The sequence below is a fragment of the Salvia splendens genome, chromosome 7, assembly GCF_004379255.2.
Source record: "Salvia splendens isolate huo1 chromosome 7, SspV2, whole genome shotgun sequence".
In the NCBI taxonomy this organism is placed as follows: Eukaryota; Viridiplantae; Streptophyta; class Magnoliopsida; order Lamiales; family Lamiaceae; genus Salvia; species Salvia splendens.
The window spans coordinates 18,008,081-18,030,934 of NC_056038.1; the positions used below are offsets into that span (position 1 = coordinate 18,008,081).

The 22,854-nt window shown below is 40.6% G+C and overlaps 1 long non-coding RNA gene across 1 annotated transcript; it reads right to left on the reverse strand.

Annotated features, from left to right (window-relative positions):
• Positions 1–925: 925 nt before the first annotated feature.
• Positions 926–1,967, reverse strand: LOC121741346. The gene is made up of 2 exons (XR_006037839.1): positions 1,370–1,967; positions 926–1,287 (listed from the first exon to the last, which is right to left on the reverse strand). It is a non-coding gene; the product is annotated as an uncharacterized LOC121741346 (long non-coding RNA).
• Positions 1,968–22,854: the final 20,887 nt, after the last annotated feature.

Here is a 22,854-nt window from a genome sequence, read left to right on the forward strand (position 1 = left end):
CCCTTAACGTCTCCAAGGTGGTCCTCAAATGTTTTTCATGTTCCTCTTCGTTCTTTGAGTAGATAAGGACATCGTCTATGAAGACTAAGACGAACTTGTCCAAGTATGGATGGAACACACGATTCATAAGGTCCATAAATACGGCCGGCGCATTTGTCAATCCGAAAGGCATCACTATAAACTCATAATGGCCGTATCTAGTTCGGAAAGCCGTCTCGGGTACATCTTCTCGTCGGACTCTCAGTTGATGGTATCCCGATCTCAAATCCATTTTCGAGAATACTCCAGCTCCACGGAGTTGATCAAACAAATCATCTATCCTCGGCAGTGGATACTTGTTCTTGAGTGTCAACTTGTTCAACTCTCGATAATCTATGCACATCCTCAATGTTCCATCCTTTTTCTTCACGAACAACACTGGTGCTCCCCACGGCGACACACTGGGTCTAATGAAACCCAAGTCTAGCAACTCTTGTAGTTGTATCTTAAGTTCTTCCAATTCCTTAGGCGCCATACGGTATGGTGCCTTAGATATCGGTGCTGATCCTGGCTCCAAATCAATTGTAAACTCCAACTGTCTATCGGGTGGTGGTCCTGGCAAGGCATTAGGAAAAACGTCGGGAAATTCTTTCACTACTGCCACATCCTCTATGCTTCTTTCTTTCTTCTCCTTTTGTAACACCCGGACTTTTTATAGTACGTGGAACAACACCAAGCTGCTACGAGGCAATTAATGAATGAGATGTTGAGATGGGTTTTAGTGCTTGGCGCGCATAAATCGAGGAACGGTTGAGGAATTTATATTTGGAACAACACCAAATATAAATTGTTGCGTTTGGCGATTTTAATCTTTGTTGGAGACAAGATAACGAAATTAATTAAAGCTCCGTGAATTTTTTAATTATCGAAAAAAAATGCGAGAATATAAAGTACGGTTTTATCTTGGGCTTTTCAAATTAAAAGTAGAGTCCAAATGTTTCTTTTAAATGGCTTGGGGCCATGACCAACTAAATAATTATACAAATTCGGCTTGCAACTTAATGAGCCCAAATCAATTAATTTAATTTGGGAGTCCAATTCTTCTTTCCAAACAATTAGGAACAAGCCCAAAAATGTTTGTCTTCTTCCTCACACATATGGCCGATTCCTTCCCCCTCCACCCATGGAGACTTTCAACTTTTCATCTTCTCCAACTCCTTCACCTTCTATCTTCCACCATCAATGCCCACAAACAAAGAGTCACCACCACTTCTCAATTTATGCTCTTCTCTAACTCCTCACATTACACTACACAAAAAAAAAAGAGAGAGAGTGAGAGAACCGAGAGAGAGCCGAGAGAAAGCAAGAGGAGGAGGAGTTCATTCTTCACCATTCTTGTTCATTCACCACCAAGACCAACCTATTGGAAGGTATAATCCCTTCTTTTTGGATCATTGTATACATTGCATATCATCACACATGAACCTCCCACAAGAAAATTCAACAATTAACATAAATCAAACAATCCAACAATTGAAATTAATCGAACACTCGCCGTATGCAATCGAAAGTCCCAAAGTACGTAGCTTGATAATAAAAATACACCTTGCGGGTCTTTTCGTAGTGTTTCCGGGCGGGTTCGGAGTGGTTTCGGGGAGGAGGAAGCTGCCGGCAGCGGCGTTCCCGACGACTCTAGCGGAAACAGCGGCTGGCGGAAGGGAGGGAGCCGGTGACAGCATCTGCGCTGTCCGGCGACTCCGGTAGCAGCTCCTCCCGGCAGCTGGACCTCTCTGCGACAGCAGCGGCGGCGCCTCCCCGCGACAGCAGCAGCGACGACACGGCGGTGGCAGCAGTCGCGGCGAGCAACACGGGACAGCAGCGGCGACGGCACCGGCGCTGAGCAACGACGGTGACCGCGAGTTCAAGTCTAACGGCGGAAATTTTAAAAAGGAAGAGAGGAAGAGAGAAAGAGAAGAAGAGAGAGAGAAGAAGAGGGGTTGACCGATTGTGGAGGATGGGAGTATAATTGGATCTTTTTCCTTTTGGGCTCTATTCTTTAATTAAAGTTGGGCCTCTCCTTTTGTTTTTTTAAATGGGCCTATTAAACTAAAATGAAATATTTTGGTTAGTTGAGCTCCAATTAAATTGTGTTGGGCTTTAAAACTTTAATTGGAGATATAAGGTGGGGGAATAAATCTTTGGGCCGATGACTTATTTAATTATTCCCGGAGTAATTTTTTTTGGAAGGACGAATAATTTTATCCCAAGTCCGAAATAATATGGTTGCGAAGAGAAATAATTACGATAATTTAATTATACGCTTAAATAAATTTTAAGGAAATTATTTTCGACGTCATAGAAAATACGAGGAGCCAACGGAAGAAAGAACGAGCGTAAGCGGCCGACCGGCGTCGCACGCGACGCCTTGGGCGGCCGCCGAAAAACCGAAAATGCACGAAAAATCGAGGAAGAGAATTAAAAGATCTTAATTGGAGTGCATGCATTCTAAAATGTCTTCGTTACCGAGATTGATGTGAACTTTATGTATTTTCCGAAAAGGTGGTTCGCACGGCCGCTAAAGTCGGAACGAGAAGCTGCTTAAGGAAAATTTTAAGCTTTCGAGGTGGGCTTTATTACTTAAATACTTTTTATTTGAAATTGATATGTTTATGGTGAAATAAGGGTGGTTTAAAATAGTATGTTATGCCGATTTTATGTTTTGAATTGCCCATCTGATTGTCTACTGTGATATTATCCTACTAGACTTTGATAGTTAACGAATTCGGGTCTGACTAGGGAGTGAGTCCCTACTCGGACTAGTGCACTGATAGGGATCGTGAGCCGTCCCCTAGGTCGGCTGGTCCAGTGATCGAGATTGTGGCCACATTCTCGTTTCACATGATAGCTCAGATATGGTACATGATGGGGGATGATGATTGTCAGCGCTGACACTTTTAAAGGAATGATTTTGGTGTCTCTCGGTCTTTTTAAAGTAAAATCCGAGTTTCACTCTATGATGGCTTGACATAACTTAAATGATAAATGTATTTCGGGCATGAGTTCACTGGGTGCATCAAGTACTCAGCCCCTGCCTATGTTTTCCCTATGTGCAGGTTGAGCGAGGTCGGGAGGCGGAGGATGTTGAGCAATAAGCCAAGAATTGTAATCAATAACGTTCTAGTTACTATTGTGTCTTCATACATAGTAGTAGCTAACTCTCAATTGCTTCTGCTACTCTACGTTTTAAGAATTTCTTCTATTTCCTTGGAATTGTCAAACCATGTCATTCACGTTATGTACCTTCGGGATTTGAAACTTTGATTTGATAATGAAATTTCCTCTTTTGATCGTTAAGTTGTATTGTCTTGTTGTTTTCCCCCTTCTTCCCCGCTTCTTAATTCCCCCATTAGTCGCGACTCCCCGTGCTTCCTATCCTTAGGAAGTGCGGTCGTGACAGAATGGTATCAGAGCAATTTTTCGTTCCGCTCTGGACCGAGAGTCTTTTATTCAATCTAGTCTAGACTCGTTTAGCTAGACTAAAAGAGTATTCATTGAAGGCTCAACATTCCGTCTCGCCGCGCTCAACAAAAGAAAAGGTAAAATATTTTGAAATGAGAAAGTTTTCGAGAAAGCAAGGTGATAAAGTTTCTGAGAAAGAAGGATAGAAGAGTTTTTGAGAAAGAAAGATGAGAATAGTTTGAGAAAGAAAGATGATGAAGTTTGAAGAGAAACGATGGATTGTTGTTCTACATGAAAGATGAAAGTTGATGTTAAAGTAAGTTTTGAGTTTTAAAGTTGAAAGTGAGATGTAGAAATTTTGTTGAAAGTGCGAGAGTTTAAAGAAAATTTTTATTTCAAAAGTTTTGAATGTTAATGAAGTTCGAAAGTGTTTGCTTTGGAAAGTTAGAATGTTGTGTTTTATATTTGGTTATCCTGAAGTATGAATGGTTTGATGTTGGATGTGATGATGAAGAGGAAATTATTTGGAATCCCGACATGGTTATGAGGAGGCTACATGAGAACTCGAGGATAAAATGAAAGAGAAGTACTCGGAGCTGTTCGTTATGAGATGAGCAAATTTCGGGACGAAATTTCTGTTAAGGTGGATAGAATGTAACAGAAATTTCGGGACGAAATTTCTGTTAAGGTGGATAGAATGTAACACCCGGACTTTTTATAGTACTTGGAACAACACCAAGCTGCTACGAGGCAATTAATGAATGAGATGTTGAGATGGGTTTTAGTGCTTGGCGCACATAAATCGAGGAACGGTTGAGGAATTTATATTTGGAACAACACCAAATACAAATTGTTGCGTTTGGCGATTTTAATCTTTGTTGGAGACAAGATAACGAAATTAATTAAAGCTCCGTGAATTTTTTAATTATCGAAAAAAATGCGAGAATATAAAGTACGGTTTTATCTTGGGCTTCTCAAATTAAAAGTAGAGTCCAAATGTTTCTTTTAAATGGCTTGGGGTCATGACCAACTAAATAATTATACAAATTGGACTTGCAACTTAATGAGCCCAAATCAATTAATTTAATTTGGGAGTCCAATTCTTCTTTCCAAACAATTGGGAACAAGCCCAAAAATGTTTGTCTTCTTCCTCACACATATGGCCGATTCCTTCCCCCTCCACCCATGGAGACTTTCAACTTTTCATCTTCTCCAACTCCTTCACCTTCTATCTTCCACCATCAATGCCCACAAACCAAGAGTCACCACCACTTCTCAATTTATGCACTTCTCTAACTCCTCACATTACACTACACAAAAAAAAAGAGAGAGTGAGAGAACCGAGAGAGAGCCGAGAGAAAGCAAGAGGAGGAGGAGTTCATTCTTCACCATTCTTGTTCATTCACCACCAAGACCAACCTATTGGAAGGTATAATCCCTTCTTTTTGGATCATTGTATACATTGCATATCATCACACATGAACCTCCCACAAGAAAATTCAACAATTAACATAAATCAAACAATCCAACAATTGAAATTAATCGAACACTCGCCGTATGCAATCGAAAGTCCCAAAGTACGTAGCTTGATAATAAAAATACACCTTGCGGGTCTTTTCGGAGTGTTTCCGGGCGGGTTCGGAGTGGTTTCGGGGAGGAGGAAGCTGCCGGCAGCGGCGTTCCCGACGACTCCAGCGGAAACAGCGGCTGGCGGAAGGGAGGGAGCCGGCGACAGCATCTGCGCTGTCCGGCGACTCCGGTAGCAGCTCCTCCCGGCGGCTGGACCTCTTTGAGACAGCAGCGGCGGCGCCTCCCCGCGACAGCAGCAGCGACGACACGGCGGTGGCAGCAGTCGCGGCGAGCAACACGGGACAGCAGCGGCGACGGCACCGGCGCTGAGCAACGACGGTGACCGCGAGTTCAAGTCTAACGGCGGAAATTTTAAAAAGGAAGAGAGGAAGAGAGAAAGAGAAGAAGAGAGAGAGAAGAAGAGGGGTTGACCGATTGTGGAGGATGGGAGTATAATTGGATCTTTTTCCTTTTGGGCTCTATTCTTTAATTAAAGTTGGGCCTCTCCTTTTGTTTTTTTAAATGGGCCTATTAAACTAAAATGAAATATTTTGGTTATTTGAGCTCCAATTAAATTGTGTTGGGCTTTAAAACTTTAATTGGAGATATAAGGTGGGGGAATAAATCTTTGGGCCGATGACTTGTTTAATTATTCCCGGAGTAATTTTTTTTTGGAAGGACGAATAATTTTATCCCAAGTCCGAAATAATATGGTTGCGAAGAGAAATAATTACGATAATTTAATTATACGCTTAAATAAATTTTAAGGAAATTATTTTCGACGTCACAGAAAATACGAGGAGCCAACGGAAGAAAGAACGAGCGTAAGCGGCCGACCGGCGTCGCACGCGACGCCTTGGGCGGCCGCCGAATAACCGAAAATGCACGAAAAATCGAGGAAGAGAATTAAAAGATCTTAATTGGAGTGCATGCATTCTAAAATGTCTTCGTTACCGAGATTGATGTGAACTTTATGTATTTTCCGAAAAGGTGGTTCGCACGGCCGCTAAAGTCGGAACGAGAAGCTGCTTAAGGAAAATTTTAAGCTTTCGAGGTGGGCTTTATTACTTAAATACTTTTTATTTGAAATTGATATGTTTATGGTGAAATAAGGGTGGTTTAAAATAGTATGTTATGCCGATTTTATGTTTTGAATTTCCCATCTGATTGTCTACTGTGATATTATCCTACTAGACTTTGATAGTTAACGAATTCGGGTCTGACTAGGGAGTGAGTCCCTACTCGGACTAGTGCACTGATAGGGATCGTGAGCCGTCCCCTAGGTCGGCCGGTCCAGTGATCGAGATTGTGGCCACATTCTCGTTTCACATGATAGCTCAGATATGGTACATGATGGGGGATGATGATTGTCAGCGCTGACACTTTTAAAGGAATGATTTTGGTGTCTCTCGGTCTTTTTAAAGTAAAATCCGAGTTTCACTCTATGATGGCTTGACATAACTTAAATGATAAATGTATTTCGGGCATGAGTTCACTGGGTGCATCAAGTACTCAGCCCCTGCCTATGTTTTCCCTATGTGCAGGTTGAGCGAGGTCGGGAGGCGGAGGATGTTGAGCAATATGCCAAGAATTGTAATCAATAACGTTCTAGTTACTATTGTGTCTTCATACATAGTAGTAGCTAACTCTCAATTGCTTCTGCTACTCTACGTTTTAAGAATTTCTTCTATTTCCTTGGAATTGTCAAACCATGTCATTCACGTTATGTACCTTCGGGATTTGAAACTTTGATTTGATAATGAAATTTCCTCTTTTGATCGTTAAGTTGTATTGTCTTGTTGTTTTCCCCCTTCTTCCCCGCTTCTTAATTCCCCCATTAGTCGCGACTCCCCGTGCTTCCTATCCTTAGGAAGTGCGGTCGTGACAGAATGGTATCAGAGCAATTTTTCTTTCCGCTCTGGACCGAGAGTCTTTTATTCAATCTAGTCTAGACTCGTTTAGCTAGACTAAAAGAGTATTCATTGAAGGCTCAACATTCTGTCTCGCCGCGCTCAACAAAAGAAAAGGTAAAATGTTTTGAAATGAGAAAGTTTTCGAGAAAGCAAGGTGATAAAGTTTCTGAGAAAGAAGGATAGAAGAGTTTTTGAGAAAGAAAGATGAGAATAGTTTGAGAAAGAAAGATGATGAAGTTTGAAGAGAAACGATGGATTGTTGTTCTACATGAAAGATGAAAGTTGATGTTAAAGTAAGTTTTGAGTTTTAAAGTTGAAAGTAAGATGTAGAAATTTTGTTGAAAGTGCGAGAGTTTAAAGAAAATTTTTATTTCAAAAGTTTTGAATGTTAATGAAGTTCGAAAGTGTTTGCTTTGGAAAGTTAGAATGTTGTGTTTTATATTTGGTTATCCTGAAGTATGAATGGTTTGATGTTGGATGTGATGATGAAGAGGAAATGATTTGGAATCCCGACATGGTTATGAGGAGGCTACATGAGAACTCGAGGATAAAATGAAAGAGAAGTACTCGGAGCTGTTCGTTATGAGATGAGCAAATTTCGGGACGAAATTTCTGTTAAGGTGGATAGAATGTAACACCCGGACTTTTTATAGTACTTGAAACAACACCAAGCTGCTACGAGGCAATTAATGAATGAGATGTTGAGATGGGTTTTAGTGCTTGGCGCACATAAATCGAGGAACGGTTGAGGAATTTATATTTGGAACAACACCAAATACAAATTGTTGCGTTTGGCGATTTTAATCTTTGTTGGAGACAAGATAACGAAATTAATTAAAGCTCCGTGAATTTTTTAATTATCGAAAAAAATGCGAGAATATAAAGTACGGTTTTATCTTGGGCTTCTCAAATTAAAAGTAGAGTCCAAATGTTTCTTTTAAATGGCTTGGGGTCATGACCAACTAAATAATTATACAAATTGGACTTGCAACTTAATGAGCCCAAATCAATTAATTTAATTTGGGAGTCCAATTCTTCTTTCCAAACAATTGGGAACAAGCCCAAAAATGTTTGTCTTCTTCCTCACACATATGGCCGATTCCTTCCCCCTCCACCCATGGAGACTTTCAACTTTTCATCTTCTCCAACTCCTTCACCTTCTATCTTCCACCATCAATGCCCACAAACCAAGAGTCACCACCACTTCTCATTTTATGCACTTCTCTAACTCCTCACATTACACTACACAAAAAAAAAGAGAGAGAGTGAGAGAACCGAGAGAGAGCCGAGAGAAAGCAAGAGGAGGAGGAGTTCATTCTTCACCATTCTTGTTCATTCACCACCAAGACCAACCTATTGGAAGGTATAATCCCTTCTTTTTGGATCATTGTATACATTGCATATCATCACACATGAACCTCCCACAAGAAAATTCAACAATTAACATAAATCAAACAATCCAACAATTGAAATTAATCGAACACTCGCCGTATGCAATCGAAAGTCCCAAAGTACGTAGCTTGATAATAAAAATACACCTTGCGGGTCTTTTCGGAGTGTTTCCGGGCGGGTTCGGAGTGGTTTCGGGGAGGAGGAAGCTGCCGGCAGCGGCGTTCCCGACGACTCCAGCGGAAACAGCGGCTGGCGGAAGGGAGGGAGCCGGCGACAGCATCTGCGCTGTCCGGCGACTCCGGTAGCAGCTCCTCCCGGCGGCTGGACCTCTCTGCGACAGCAGCGGCGGCGCCTCCCCGCGACAGCAGCAGCGACGACACGGCGGTGGCAGCAGTCGCGGCGAGCAACACGGGACAGCAGCGGCGACGGCACCGGCGCTGAGCAACGACGGTGACCGCGAGTTCAAGTCTAAAGGCGGAAATTTTAAAAAGGAAGAGAGAAAGAGAAGAAGAGAGAGAGAAGAAGAGGGGTTGACCGATTGTGGAGGATGGGAGTATAATTGGATCTTTTTCCTTTTGGGCTCTATTCTTTAATTAAAGTTGGGCCTCTCCTTTTGTTTTTTTAAATGGGCCTATTAAACTAAAATGAAATATTTTGGTTAGTTGAGCTCCAATTAAATTGTGTTGGGCTTTCAAACTTTAATTGGAGATATAAGGTGGGGGAATAAATCTTTGGGCCGATGACTTATTTAATTATTCCCGGAGTAATTTTTTTTTGGAAGGACGAATAATTTTATCCCAAGTCCGAAATAATATGGTTGCGAAGAGAAATAATTACGATAATTTAATTATACGCTTAAATAAATTTTAAGGAAATTATTTTCGACGTCATAGAAAATACGAGGAGCCAACGGAAGAAAGAACTAGCGTAAGCGGCCGACCGGCGTCGCACGCGACGCCTTGGGCGGCCGCCGAATAACCGAAAATGCACGAAAAATCGAGGAAGAGAATTAAAAGATCTTAATTGGAGTGCATGCATTCTAAAATGTCTTCGTTACCGAGATTGATGTGAACTTTATGTATTTTCCGAAAAGGTGGTTCGCACGGCCGCTAAAGTCGGAACGAGAAGCTGCTTAAGGAAAATTTTAAGCTTTCGAGGTGGGCTTTATTACTTAAATACTTTTTATTTGAAATTGATATGTTTATGGTGAAATAAGGGTGGTTTAAAATAGTATGTCATGCCGATTTTATGTTTTGAATTGCCCATCTGATTGTCTACTGGGATATTATCCTACTAGACTTTGATAGTTAACGAATTCGGGTCTGACTAGGGAGTGAGTCCCTACTCGGACTAGTGCACTGATAGGGATCGTGAGCCGTCCCCTAGGTCGGCCGGTCCAGTGATCGAAATTGTGGCCACATTCTCGTTTCACATGATAGCTCAGATATGGTACATGATGGGGGATGATGATTGTCAGCGCTGACACTTTTAAAGGAATGATTTTGGTGTCTCTCGGTCTTTTTAAAGTAAAATCCGAGTTTCACTCTATGATGGCTTGACATAACTTAAATGATAAATGTATTTCGGGCATGAGTTCACTGGGTGCATCAAGTACTCAGTCCCTGCATATGTTTTCCCTATGTGCAGGTTGAGCGAGGTCGGGAGGCGGAGGATGTTGAGCAATGAGCCAAGAATTGTAATCAATAACGTTCTGGTTACTATTGTGTCTTCATACATAGTAGTAGCTAACTCTCAATTGCTTCCGCTACTCTACGCTTTAAGAATTTCTTCTATTTCCTTGGAATTGTCAAACCATGTCATTCACGTTATGTACCTTCGGGATTTGAAACTTTGATTTGATAATGAAATTTCCTCTTTTTATCGTTAAGTTGCATTGTCTTGATTGTTTTCCCCCTTCTTCCCCGCTTCTTAATTCCCCCATTAGTCGCGACTCCCCGTGCTTCCTATCCTTAGGAAGTGCGGTCGTGACACCTTTCCACTTAGATAGACGAGATACGCCGGACATCCCTTCCTCATCATAGTAGTCGCTTGAAGTGCAGAAATTATGGACTTGCGTCGGTTCATAGAAATCCCGTAAAATATAGTCGGCTCCTTTCTTGGGGTTTGAAAAGAGATCTCTCTCTCTCTTTGCAGCGAATGGTAACATGATTCTCGGCCAACCAATCCATTCCCAAAATTATATCTACACTCCCCATCGACATAACTTGTAATTTGTGTGCAACTAGCTTAAGTTCTCCCATAGTAAATTCTACATTCGAGCAAATTTGTGAAATATCTATAGTTCCTCCTACGGGTGAAGTCACACTCATTCTTTGTTCAGTTCTATTGATAGGCAGTTCTAAAGTATTCACACATGATGCTGATATAAAAGAATGTGATGCACCCGTATCAAACAAAACAACAATAGGCATGTCGAGGAGCGTGCCCATACCTGCCAAGTTTCCTTGCTCTTGATTCCCTTACTGGTTCGTCGGCTGTTTCCCTTTTAAAGCATATGCCCTTGCCTGAGTGGGAAGTCCTTGACGACGTTGTTGCTGCTGCTGCTGTGGTGCGGGTAAGTATCCCCTCGGTTCGGCTTGTAGTCCCCGCACTTGCGGATGGAACCCTTGATTGTTCTGTCCTGCTCCCATCCCCATAATCTTACTCGGACATTCTCTTGAGAAGTGGCCATTTCCACCACAAGTGTAGCATTTATTGCTCTTTTCTCTGCACTCCCCAAAATGGTTCTTAAAGCACTTAGCACACTGGGGGGCTCTAGGCCGGAAGTCACCCCTCTGATAGGGAGCACTCCGCCTACCTCCATACTGCGGTGGGTTTCTGATGGGTTGCTGCCTCTTGTTATCATATGGAGTCCGATCTCCATCCCACTTCCTCTTATCTCTGAAATTATGTTGTTGAAGTGGCACTGGTGTAGTATTTGCTACTGTCATCTCCTTAGGCAACGCTTCTTCCACATCTAATGCACAAGCCAAAATCTCATAATATGAAAGTCCTATGCGACTTGCCACTGCTACTCTTATTTCGTGCTTGAGACCAGCACGGAACTTTTCTGCCATTTTCTCATCTGTATCCACCAACTCGGGAACATATCGAGTAATTTCACACAGTGCACGGTCGTACTCTGTCACCGTCATATTCCCTTGCTTCAAAGTATGGAATTCAACTACCTTTGCTCGCCTATAGCTCATGGGAACGTACTTATTGTACACCTCTTCCTTGAATATCTCCCAAGTAAGCGCTTCACGGCGTTCAGGGTTCATGGTCCTTAGCTTGGTATCCCACCAAAAATCTGCGGGCCCGTTAATTGAAAAGTCACACAAGCGAGGCGTTCCTTGTCAGTGCACTCCATAAAATCAAATATGCGCTCGAGGGTGCGTATCCAGGTCTCTGCCTTAGACGGCTCTCCCAGTCCATCAAACTGTGGGGGTTTTTGCCTCAAAAAGGTATCAATGTATTGTTTGGGTTGAGGAGGGGGTGGAGGTAGTGGTGGTGGTGGTTGCTCTCCCTCGACATTCTGAGGGTCCACAGGGTCCTCCTCTCCACGTCCACGCCCAGGTCTACGTCCACGTCTCGGTGGCATTCTGATTCAAAACGCATAGATTAATATGGTCGCTCCAATTATTTATCACTACATTATCGTATCAAGACTTCTCACGCAACCTTTCATATATAACGATTATAGAATACGTATAATGAATCAAGATACTTATGCGCATGTAACACTAACTATCATCACTCAAACTTCCATTCGCACTTTCCAAACGTTTATACTTATTATTTTTCTTTTATCCTTTCGATATTAGAGATTCACTGCGGTTCGCTGTTCCACGTTCATTTAATATGCTCGGAGAAGCAATAATCGAGTTGCTACATACAACTAAAATCGATGATGTAAGGACTAACGTTCATCCAAAACAGTCCGCAATCACACAAGGAATTCATAATATCATACTTCAGTATCTACGAGTCATGACTCAAATCATCATATAAAGGCCACATAATCAAGCATACACAAACAATTATCACTAGACGTCTCAACACATAACAACATTATGTTCCTCAAAATCTCAATAGAAAAAGAACTAGCATGTTTTCACTTAAAGTTCAAATATTTCCAAAAATTTTCACAAGTTTCCACAACATTATTTTTTTTCCACTAATAATTCCATCATGCACAACTAATCATTTCTATTCCCAAAATATTTACCTCAAAGTCACTTACAAAAATTTTGGTTACCTCTTTTCAGGTTGAGAGCGATGGTCGGATGTTGAGCCCTTGACACTTTTAAATTATTATTATTTTTTAGTTTTTTTACTTTTTTTTTCAATCTATGGATACTAATCTAGATCAAGAAGGAAAGAAGACTCTTGGGTCCAGAGCGGAAAGAAAAATTGCTCTGATACCACTCTGTCATGCCCGCATTTTCTAAGGATAGAAAACACGGTTGATCGCGACTAGGGGGGATTAAAGAAGCGGGGCAGAAAGGGGAAAAAATACACATTTGACCAAAAATTTAAGAACTGAATTAACCTTGAAAACGTCATAATATTATCCTAACAATAATACCAACTCTAAGTAAATAAAGAATGGAAAATAAACAATTTTCAAACGAGTTAGACTCTCCACGAATAAACAATTTCTAAAGAAAAGGACTCTTAGCGGAAGCGTTCAAGACACGGAAAATGCCGAGTATGAAGACACGACAAAACCAACAATTATTAATCATGACAAAACAATCCATGAACTCTACTCAACATCCTCCTTGTCCATCGCCGCTCAATCTGCACATTAAGAAAAACAATATGCAGGGCTGAGTACTTAATGCACTCAGTGGACACATGCCAAAACATAGTTTGTCAAGCCATAATCAAGTGACCTTGAGGGTTTTAATTAAAAGAAACCCAAGTACACCAAAAACATATATTTCACAAGTTCGGTTGGCCAACCATTTTCCATCCGCATTCACCATCACCATATCTGAACATACATGACAAGGAACGTGGCCACGAACCAAGTCACTAGACCGGCCAACTCCAAAGAGATAGCACACGATCTACGGGGTGTACACTAGTCCGAGCAGGGTTTGCGGCCCTACTGGGACCCGAATTCGATTTAACATACATGGCATAGCCACTTCAGATAGGTTCATTCAAATACAAAACATGGCAAGACAAACACTTTCCACCTCCTTTCACATAAAAAGTATTTAGGACATAGTCCTTATTTAAAAAGAAAGCCCACCTCAAAGCTTAACTCCTCAACACTTTCTTGTTCCAAACCGCAACAGCGTGCACATGTTCACCCTTTTTGAAACAACATGATATACAAAGTTAGACGTTGTTAAATAAATAAATTTAACAATGCATGCATCCTAAGTGTGTGCTCAATTTATCCTTCGTTCTTTCTTCGACAAAACTGAATCATCAATTAAACACAAAAGTCTCACGTTATTTATTCCCTCGATCGTCACTGATCCAAAATAATCCTATTATTTAAATTCTCAACACAACAAAACTACGATTATTTTAGTAAATTAGAGCAGCTCAGTACATGAATCCTCATCCACTAATTGATTCCATTTAGCCCAAACTTACAACAAGATAATAGACCAAACATTACTAATTAACTAGCCATATAACTAAGTCCAAAAGAAAATTCAAACCAACAAATATACTTAATACTCCTAAACCACTACACGTACATACTCTCTATCCAACTTAAAATATTAGACCAATCCAAAAAAAACTTATTGGTCAAGCCCATTACCAAAACTAAAGTAAAAAGAAAGTTTAACTTAAATATACTCCCAAACGTAACCCACTAAGAATAAAAAGGAAAAGAAAAGGTTGTCATTTAATATACACCCAGCTGTCATCAACGTCTCTCTCTCTCTTCCTTTTCAATTCAACCCAGCTACTCTCTCTCTCTTTCTCAAATTTTCAGCAACTCTCTCTATCTCAAACTCTCAGCAAGCAAGTTCTCTCTCGTTCCAAAATCAGCGCCGCCTCACACCCCTCCGTCACCGCCGTCGATACTGTGCTGCCGCTGTCTCTGTCTCAGCACCGTCGTCGCCATCACACTGCTATCCAACCGCTACCCAGCTCCTTCGTCGGTAGCGGCGCTGCTACTCACAAAACGGTCCTCTCCCTCATCTTATTAAGTTTTTTTTTTATTGTTTTCCTTCAAATATTTATGGGCAGAAACGGATTTCCAAGATCTAGAGATTGAAGAAACGAGAGGATAGTTTCTAATGGCCCTAAAGATCGAGACTTTTTCAAGCACAAAACTTTATCAAGCTCAAATCATTCAACAGTTTCAACAAAATTTCAATTCGTGTACTACTATGAATGTTTGGATGTTAATCTGCAGAGGATTTCCAAAATTTGGGAGTATACCTTTGGAATGAAGAGAACAATTTGAGATTGCAGAGGGATGGTTATTTCACAGGCTGCTCAATTGTTTTCCTCTCAACTGTGATAAGAAAGAAAAAAAATTGGTGCTATGGATTTAATATCTAGAGAGTTGTATACACAGAATTGAAGTGGAAGATTATACCTTTGTTGGAAGGGAATAAAACTGCACTGGAAAATATGAAACGGCTGATAAAAGATGCAGTTGTGGGGAGAGATATATAATGCAGATATTAGACTTGTTTGTTGGAGAGATTTTAGGAGTTGAGGTTTTTGGTGAATAAAGAAAACGTGTAGAAGGGTTTAGGGGAAGAGATTTATGTTGGCTGCAGGAATTAAATAGGAATTATGAATAAATGACTATATTAAAAGTAGTCCAATTGAATAAGGATAAATGGGCTAAAAAAACAAAAGTGATAGGCCCAAAAAAAATATAATTTTAGTACATAGATTAAATTGTGGTGTTTTATTATTTTAGTACTTTGGTGTTATTCCAAGCACATTGTAAACGAACGCCCAAATTTTCCCATCGACGACTCTCACGTCAATCTCGTCGACAACTTACACCACACAATTAATCAACAATAATTCAAGCATTCACAACCAATCGAAACAACACGGTATTTTATTCAAGGTCTATCACTCACTCGTTCTTAAAATAAAAATCTTAACTTAAAAAGATAGAAAAAAAAACGGGTATTACAACTAGCCTCGTTGGTATCAGCTCATTCCTCTCATTTTGAACGACTTGGATCCCCGACTTCTTTGGGACCATGTGAATGAGGCTGACCTACTCGCTGTCCGGCACTGAATAGATAATCCCTAGCGACAACAACTTCAGGATTTCCTTCAATATTTCCTCCCTCATGTTAGGGTTTACTTTCTTCTGCGCGTCTTGGTGTGCCTTTGCTCCTTCCTCCAGCCTAATGTGGTGCATACAGACGTCGGGGCTTATTCCCACTAAATCTGTAAGACTCCAACCAATTGCTCTCTTGTTCTTGCTCAGCACAGTCAGTAGCCTAACCTCTTGTTCCTTTGTAAGGCTGCTGCTGATGATCACTGGATATGAGTTCTCCTTTCCGAGGAAGGCATACTTCAGATTCTATGGCAGTTTCTTCAGCTCAACTTGGGGTGGAAGTGTGTCTTCGGGTAGAGGGTTTCTTTCAGTTTCACCTTCTTTTTCTAATTCTCCCCCTAAGGATTCCTCTATACTGGCCGGTAGCTGAACCCCTGCGGCTCCTATAAACTCTGATTTTTGGCAAAATTCCTTGATCGCTCCTTCTATTTCTTCATCAGTCAACCCTTGGCTACTGATCAGATCACACCATGCAGCAGCTTCTACGTCAGCCTGCTCATACACATCTAAAGCTTGGAGTTTCTCCTGCAATAATTCGGTCTCAAGAAAATCTTGGACTAGGGGGTCAATCACATCAACATAGCATAAGTTTTCAGAGTCGATAGGCTTCTTCATGGCCTCATTGATATCAAAAGTAAATTTCTCCCCATGGAAATCAATGCAAATTGTCCCCTCAGCCATGTCTATTATTGTTTTGGTTGTTCTAAAAAATGGCCTCCCCAACAAGATACCACTAGATTCCCTAGCCTCAGACTCACTCATTTTGATCACATAAAAGTCAGCACGATAGGTAAAATCATGCACTCTAACCAACACATTCTCTAAAACACCCTCAGGACTTATGCATGACCTATCAGCCACTTGGATCAACACCCTAGTACTTGTCAACTTCACTCCTTTCAACAGGTTATAGATTGACAATGGCATGACATTTATAGACACTCCCAGATCACACATTGCATGCTCAACCTTTACATCTCCTATAATTATAGGTAGAGTGAACATACCTGGATCGGCCCTCTTGGGCGGTAGCTTCTCCTGCACTATTGCTGAAGCTATCCCTTCCACCATGATTTTTCCATTCTCCTGGGCCTTCCCAGCTATGAACTCTTTGATGAACTTCCCAAGCGGGGGTAACTTCACGGCTTGGAGGAATGGTATGGTGACATCCAGCTTCCCAAAAATTGACATGTAGTCAACTGGGTTTTCTTTCTTTCTCTTGGTAACAAAACGAAAAGGGAATGGCCTCTCCCCTTTAGTTCCTTCCGTCGGTCCCTTAACAGCCTTCCCGGAGTCTTTCTCGGGCGCATTCTGGGCTGGAGTTTCGTTCGTCAGTTCCTTCTCCTTTGATGAGTCCACCTTGGGCTACATGCCTCTGGTTTCACTGTTCCTCGACGGTTCTTCATCTAAGAAAACGGATCCTGCATCCGAGGCATGGGTTTCTTTAGCTCTTCCAACGAAATGGTATCGCCCATTTTTTTCATCCCACTCGGTTCTCCATTGGCTTTTTTCGGTTGGGGTCCTTCATAGGTGGTGTCGGACCTCAGTGTCACCTTACTAACATTCTCTTTTTCGAGTATATGGACTGTAGAAGGGAATTTCCCTTAATTTCCTTTCAAATCACCCACCGAACTGGCTAGTTGGGCCAACTGCCTGTTCATCATATCCATGTTCGCTTTATGTTCCTTCTGGGCATTTTGCATCCCCTGCACTACTTCGTTGTGGGATTGCAACTCGCCCTTGATACCTTGCTGCGACGCGAGCAATTCTCCCATCATGTCCTCCATGGATCGTCTTGTCCTGTTTGGATATTGTGACTGATTTGGGCCTTGGTGCTGGTTATACTAGGAACTTTAGTTGGGCTGGAAATTTTGGAAGTTTTGTTGGTTCTGGTTAGGTGGGTATTGGTTATATTGGCCAGGTGGGTTGTACCGGTCATGGTGATATTGGTTCTGGTTTTGGAACTGGTTTTGGTTTTGCTGATGTTGCGGACCCTGGTTAGGCTGATTCTGGTAATTTTGAAAGTTTCTCTGGTGGGGTGGTACATAAACAGGGTTTTGGTTCTGGTTTTGTGGGTGTTGGTTTTGAGGTTGTTGACTATGGGATTGCTGGTTCCTTCCTGACCAGTTGAACTGGTTGTTTGGATTTTCTGGGCTCCAGTTGAAATTATGGTTCGGGTGAGAGTGGTATTGGTTCTGACTTGGACCTTGGTTTTGATTTTTGCCCCCATCTCCCCATCAAAAGTTCAAATGGTCCCTCCATGGTGCATCCCGTTGTCTCCCCTGGATCCAATGCCCACTAGAATTGTAATACCCAGCAGCGTTGACTTGCTCCATATTCACGAAGTCATTAGGCTGATCATAGCTCGGTCCTTGGTTTCCCTATTCTGCACCCTTGTAGTTTCCAGCTGGGGAAGTCGGTGGTGCATTCTTCTCGATTGCGCTCAGGAGTGTCTTCTTTAATTCGTCCATCTTCAAATCCATCTTTTGCTCTATCTTCTGCTCCTGGTCAGTAGACAAGGCGCTGGCAATCCTTTCTCTGCTGTAACCATCTCTTGAATTGTCGTACTCCTTCTTCGCGCTCAAAAGTTTCCCTAGGACCCTCTTAGCTTCGCTGACCCTCAACTGCGTGAAGCTTCCTCCTGACTAGGAGTTTGATAGGTCCTTTGTTGCCTTGTTCATTCCCTCATGAAAGGTATGATGTACCTCTATATCCGCCATGCGATGGTTGGGACACGCATCCAAGAGGCTCATGTACTTCGCCCAATAATCACTCAAGGGCTCATCGTACCCTTGCTTCACACTAGTGATCTCTCTCTTCAGCGCGCTCGTCTTTGATGTTTACAAAATAATATTTTATCAAAATATTTCAAAATTTATATAATAATAAGTTCTTCATTAAAATAAGATTCACCTAGACGATATTCGATTGTTAATGTTTAAAACATAATCTCCCAAAGTCAACATGCAAAAGATTATATAGGTAAATTTTATTACCGCACTATTCATTAAATTACACATATCTGATTACTAAGCTAATTCATTATAAATTTAGGAACCAAGGAAGAAAGATATGCAGATGTATAGAACTGCTCGAGTCAATCGTCCTCACAAGTTTAAGAAATAATTGACGTGGTGAATTTTGTGTGTCTTGATGACATTTCAATCCATAAGACTGGCGAGGTTGATGAGTTCTGTTTACCCACTCGGTGGCTTGTAACAAGATGTCACCTCAAACCATAAGACAACTGAGGTTATTATTGTAAGCCATCTTTCGATGCTTTACCGATTTCTATACCGAAATCACATTCTAGATTCGTATTAATTTAACCATTACATATACATCATCAAAGAGATGATTTACCAACCTCCCACTCATAGCTTATATTTGATGTAGGGTTGTATTTCACGAGTTGATGTTTCCCCTAAAAGCTGCGGTTGATATTATCGTCTCTTTCGCCTTTTCTTTTCGGATTCTTTCGATGGAGAAGAATCTGATAACAATATGACTTTTCTGTATTCCTTTCTTGTATATAGAATTCTGTAGAGATTTTGGTAACCTACAAATTTGAAAATCTGATTTGTTTATATAAGTTATACGCAACCTTTAACGAAAGGTTGCATCCGTTCACTTATACCCTTTCATGTAAAACCCATCAGATTTTCTGTAGACTTTATTCTATAGCTTTCCATCTTCTATATACTTTAATGTACACATATTTATACCATCTATGCAAGGCAAAAGAAGAGGGTTATCAATACACCCGATTCTAATTCTTTAATCGAAACCGATCCATCACGGTATCGTCTTTCATATTAGAATCCAACTGATATGTTTGAACTTGATCTTTAATATTAAACCAATATCTACATAGGTCACATATAGGAATAAATATTCCTACATTCTCCCACTTGACCTTTGTAGCTCTCAAAGGTTTAATTACTTTTTCTGCGCACTTTATCATCAAGTTCTTATATCCTTTAAATACCTATAAAGTTAGACTTGATTGAATCATGGCGGTCACACAATCATTTAGTCGACATGATTCCTTCAATGTATCACAAATCAATTCTAACTTTATATGAATAAACCTTTCATTGAGATGAACTTTAATTCTCAATACAACATATGTTATCTAAACAACCATACTGTATACAAACTTTAATGATAACATATAAACAAGCAGAAACATAACTTTTATTGAATTCACAAGAATGTTTATACAATACACGAGCACACAACTAAAATAGCAAGGCTTTATCTATGATACCCATCCTTTCTACATGGCCAATGTAAGCTTTGGGTGGTAGTCCTTTAGTTAACGGATCCGCTACCATCATATTCGTCCTTATGTGCTCAAAGTACACCCTTTGTTTCTGCACTCCTTCTTTAACCGATAAGTATTTCAACTCCATGTGCTTAGCACCCTTCGAGTACTTATCGTTCTTTGAGAAGAAGACAACTGCGGAATTATCACAATAAATTTTCAGCGGCTTGGCTATAGTATCGACAATTCCAAGCCCCGAAATAAAGTTCCGCAACCACAATCCGTGAACAGTGGCCTCAAAGCATGCCACAAATTCGGCCTCCATAGTGGAAGTAGCAATGCCAGACTGCTTTCCACTTTTCCATGATACTTCTCCATTTGCTAAAAGGAACAAATAGCCAAATGTTGATTTTCTGGTATCAACGCACCCGGCATAATCTGAATCTGAATATCCAATCACCTCAAGGTGATCGGATCTCCTGTAGTTAAGCATGTGTTCTTTGGTGCCTTGCAAGTACCTGAGAACCTTCTTTGTAGCCTTCCAATGGTCCATACCAGGATTACTTTGATATCGACCCAACATACCAACCGCGAAGGTGATATCTGGTCGAGTACATGTTTGAACATAGTTCAATCTCCCAACCACTGATGCATAGGGAATCTTTTCCATTTCTTTACGCTCCAATTCATTTTTCGGACATTGCATTTTACTGAACTTGTCTCCCTTCTGAATTGGATCAATTCATGCGGAGCATTTGCCCATTCTATATCTCTCTAATACTTTATTGATATAGCCTTTCTGAGACAAGCTCAACAATCCTTGTGATCTATCCCGAAAAATTTCTATTCCGATTACATAAGATGCCTCACCCATATCCTTCATTTCGAAGTTCAAAGAGAGATATTTCTTTACATCATGTAATATACCCATTTCATTTGCGGCTAGCAAAATGCCATCAACATATATGACTAATATAATAAACTTGCTCCCACTGATTTTAATATAGATACATCTATCAACGATGATCTCTACAAAACCATATGAAACAATGATATTATTGAACTTTATATACCATTGTCTAGAAGCTTGTTTGAGTCCATATATTGACTTTCTCAACTTACATACTAACTCTTCTTGTCCTTCTATTATAAATCCTTCGGGTTGTTTCATGTATACCTCATCTTCAAGTACTCCATTTAGGAAGGTCGTCTTTACATCCATTTGGTGAAGCTCTAAATCATAATAAGCCACCAAAGCCAACACAACTCTTAAAGAATCCTTCTTTGAAACTGGAGAGAAGGTTTCTTTGTAGTCAATGCCATCCTTTTGAGTGAAATCTTTGGCGACAAGGCGAGCCTTGTACCTTTCAATGTCACCTTTCGAATCACGTTTTGTTTTAAAGATCCATTTACAACCAATGGCTTTAAAACCTGTAGGCAATTCTACTAAGTCCCAAACATTGTTACTGCCCATAGATTTCATCTCTTCCCTTGCTACATTTAACCAATTTTCAGAATTGTTACTTTCCATGGCTTGTTGGATTGAGATCGAGTCTTCATCAATGCTCAAGTCACATTCACTTTCAACAGAATATACCACATAGTCATCCGATAAGGCCGATCGACGTTCCCTTACTGATCGCCTTAAAGGTTCTATTGGTTCATTATTCTGTTCTTGAATTATGACTAGTTCATCTTCAATCTCAACAAGTGGGTTATGCACTTCATGTTGTTCAATAGGAACAACAGCCTTAGGTGCAACTTTTTCTTGAACTTCATTAAAGTCCACTTTACGAGGTTCATCACTCCCACTGGTTTCATTGTTTTCAATGAACCTAGCATTTCCCGTCTCAACTATCCTAGTACTATGGATAGGACAATAGAATGTATATCCCTTCGATTTATCTGGATAGCCAATGAAGAATCCACTGACCGTCTTTAAATCCAACTTCTTTTCATGTAGATTATACAACTTTAGTTTTGCAGGGAAACCCTAAATACGTATATGTCTTAAACTTGGTTTCCTTCCTGTCCACAGTTCAAAAGGGGTCTTTGGAACTTCCTTACTAGGAATCCGATTAAGCATATACGTTGCAGTCTTTAATGCATAAATCCACAATGAAAGAGGTAAATTACATCCACTTAACATGCATCTAACCATATCCAAAAGAGTACGATTCTGCCTCTCTGCTACACCATTCTGTTGCGGAGTACCGGGCATTGTATACTGTGCACAAATGCCCTTACTTTCGAGGTATTTTGCAAATGGGCCCGGACATTGTCCAGACTCATTAAATTTTCCGTAGAATTCACCACCTCTATCCGATCTCACAACCTTTACTTTTCGATGTAGTTGCCTTTCCACTTCATCTATGAATATCTTCAAGACATTCACTGATTCAGCCTTTTCACGCAATAGATATATATATAACCATACCGTGAGAAATCATCAATAAATGTGATAAAATAATTTTTAACATCCCACGAAGGTGCATCAAAAGGACCACATATATCAGTATGAATTAACTCAAGGAGTTGAGAACTCCTTGTGGCTGATTTCTTTACTATGTGTTTAGTTTGCTCCCCTTTATGCAATCTATACACATATCTAGATCACTAAAATCCAATTGAGGAAGAATTTCATTCTTTACCAACCTCATTATCCTTTCTTTGGATATGTGACCTAGTCTTTGATGCCACAAGAAAGCCGAACATTCACTTGACATACTACGTTTTATGCCTTTACTTTCAATATTAAACAAGGATTCAGAAAACTTTGCATCAAGATTGAAACTGTAGAGTGAATCAAACAAAGTACCACTTTCATAGAAGTAATCATTTGTGTACAATGTGAATACATTATTTACAAACTTGATTTTAAAACCTAATCTATCCAACCTACTAACAGATACAAGATTTCTAGCACAATCCGGTACATAGAGACATTCCTTAAGATCTATATGACAGCCTGTGTCTAAGATCAGTCT